We start from the raw sequence: 3,090 nt of genomic DNA on the forward strand, positions 1-3,090 counted from the left end.
TTGTTGTGGGAGGAGCTTCACCGAAGGTGTGCTTGTTGTGGGAGGAGCTTCACTGAAGGTGTGATTGTTGTGGGAGGAGCTTCACCGAAGGTGTGATTGTTGTGGGAAGAGCTTCACCGAAGGTGTGATTGTTGTGGGAGGAGCTTCACAGAAGGTGGGATTGTTGTGGGAGGAGCTTCACTGAAGGTGGGATTGTTGTGGGAGGAGCTTCATTGACATGGCTGTGCAGTAGGAGGAGCTGATCTGTCAAAATAAATGATAAATCAGTTACTTATTTACTTTTTATACTAATTCACACATTTTAAGCATTTATGTTTACCTATCATCTATATATCTAGTACTGTAAGTTGTCAATGAATTGCACAATGTCTTATACTTAATTTAAAACAATTAATATTTTGTTGAGCCAATTTAACAGATTGAAATTCCAGTGTTAGATAATATTTAGCAAAAACACATGTCAGCATACTAACACAGGAATTTCAATCTGTTAAATTGGTTCAACAAAACATTATTTGTTTAATTGAACTTGTTTTAGTCTTGTATGGACCTTAAATTATCGCACAAAAAAGTTTTCTTAAATTTAAGTTTTTTTTTTTAATGCATGTTAATGACAATTTCATTTACATTTGTAATGTACTCCATAATGACTGAGCAAAGAAGACTGATCTCAGAACTGGCTTTTGCACAGTTATTGCTCACTGAGTGAATCAACATGTTATCATTGAAGCTGCCAGCACTTAAGCATGAGCACATTGGTATCCTCAAAACTTCTTTAAATCTCAAATATAACTCACCATTATGTCTAACAACTCTAACATGTCATTCTCTTTCCTTAAAAACACTTAAAATGACAATTATTTTTAACACGTTTCCATCTTAATGCGGTCCCATGCAAAGCATGCTGGGAACTATCCACTGCTCAGTTAGTTGTGTCAACAAAAAGTATGAATGTACAGTAGTCCCAACACAAAATTATTAAATGTTCGCTTAAATTTTCCAAATTTAAATGGACTGAACATTACAAAAATGAGTTACATAGAAAAAAAAATCAAGAATTTTGTTTCTGCTTATTTAATAATAAAAAAAATTGAGTGCAGGGCAAACCACATTCCTATTTTTGTCTCTTTTTATAAGAATTCTAATGACATATTTCATCCCTAATTAACGAGCAAGGAAATATATAAAAATGAAGATACACAGAAAATGTGATAATTGAATAAATGCAAAAGAAACCAAATATAAACAATGTAAAGAAGAATTAAAAACTAAAGATTAAACATAGAAAAACAAATAACCCACTAATTTGAGTGTTTTGTGTTTTATAGCTATGAAACATAGTTTATCACAGATTAATGAATAAATGCTTGTGATAGTTACATCTTGTAATGTCACAAAAGATGATCGCTTAAGTCTGTTGACAGCAATAAAATGAGCTTAATGCTGCAATTAACAGATCTGAAATCATCAGCATAATGAATGAGGTGAAAACAGGGGCTATTATCATGAAATAAAGAGGATTTTCAGCAGCTGATAATATTGATGAGTCTCAGACTATAAACACTCATTAAACAAGCCATTCAGGATCAGCAGCAGATCATCTCATTTTTTATATAAGCATCTGTGGGTAGAAACTGATTATTTGCATAAGGATATTTGCTGAAAGACTATACAACTGCTCTATTAAAACATAATATGATTGTCTCATAAAAAGATACAGAATAATAATATAAAGACAGACACTAATGACATCACTTACATCAACCAAAATGTTTGCATACAGATCTAAATATAGTTTGAATTGCTAATAACCACATTAAAGTAACTAGCTAAATTATAAAACTGTTAAAAATAAAGCGCATTCAGTACCAGCAACATTATCACTCCAGACATCTAAACAATCATAAACAAATAAAAACACAAATTCGCTCAGATCTTAACATTTCCCCTCACATGCTCGTTGCCTGCTGTTATAAATGTTTTAGTCAGCAAACGCAGAAAGAAAACAATTTAGAAATTGTTAACAGTTAAGTGTATTTTACAATAGTGTAAGTAGGGGTGCTGAGGGGGCTGCAGCACCCCCTGTTTTCACATAGTTGCAAATGCAATGCCAAGTTTGTTCATTTAAATTTATTCAGTTTTAGCATTTAATCATTTATTTGTAATGATCTCTGAAATGTAAATTGTAAGTGGGCTATAATAAACCCATGTTTATCTTTATAAACATGATTAATTTTACTTGTGATGTTTTCTATATGGGATGATTAGTCTAATCCTCAAGAAAAACGTGACGCTAGCGCGTGGTATCAGACATGAACTGTACAGAATGCGAACAAGATTAACTGTAATACAAGGAGATAATGGCGCAAAAGCGAATATCAGATTTTTTTTAATGCCCATCCCAGCAAAAAGTTTCCAAAATCGGCATCCAAACAACACCAGCCCCAGCACCGACGTAAGTGAACCCCTGACATGTTCTGTTTACCAACTTGTTTCCTCTTCTCTGTAATGTAAAGTTCAAACCAGCATGACCTATTCTAAGACGTGTAATTATCTATCCTTCCTTTGGATTCCTGCTCTGCCTAATACTATTTAAGCCTACTTGTTTTTGTATGTTATACAGATGTCGTCCAGTATCAGTTATGTCCCAGTATTCTTGCCATATTTTGTTTGTGTGTCCCTTAATAATGGTTTTGATTTCTGTTCTACATAACGGTATTTGTATATCAACTGTTTCATGCTTTATTGCTCCTCTTGCCAGAATATCTACAATCTCATTTCCTTCCACCCCTACATGAGCAGGAACCCAAAGGAAGGAAACATCTAGCCCTTTATCATACAGTATTAAAAGTAAGTTGAATATCTGGTATATGATATCTTGTCTACATGATGTTTTCCCAGAATACTAGATAGAGCAGATAAGCTGTCAGAAGCTATGATTACATTTTGGTTCTGTTTTATTTCCTTCCAACCACTGTAATGCCAATAAAATTGTCTTAACAACCTGGAGCTTAACACGCTCAAAACTGTGGAGATGATTGTGGACTTCAGGAGAAACCCCTCTGCACTCCCACCACTCACCATCATGGA

Source organism: Sinocyclocheilus grahami, unplaced genomic scaffold (genome assembly GCF_001515645.1).
Source record: "Sinocyclocheilus grahami isolate Dianchi unplaced genomic scaffold, SAMN03320097.WGS_v1.1 scaffold2127.1, whole genome shotgun sequence".
Taxonomy (NCBI): domain Eukaryota; kingdom Metazoa; phylum Chordata; class Actinopteri; order Cypriniformes; family Cyprinidae; genus Sinocyclocheilus; species Sinocyclocheilus grahami.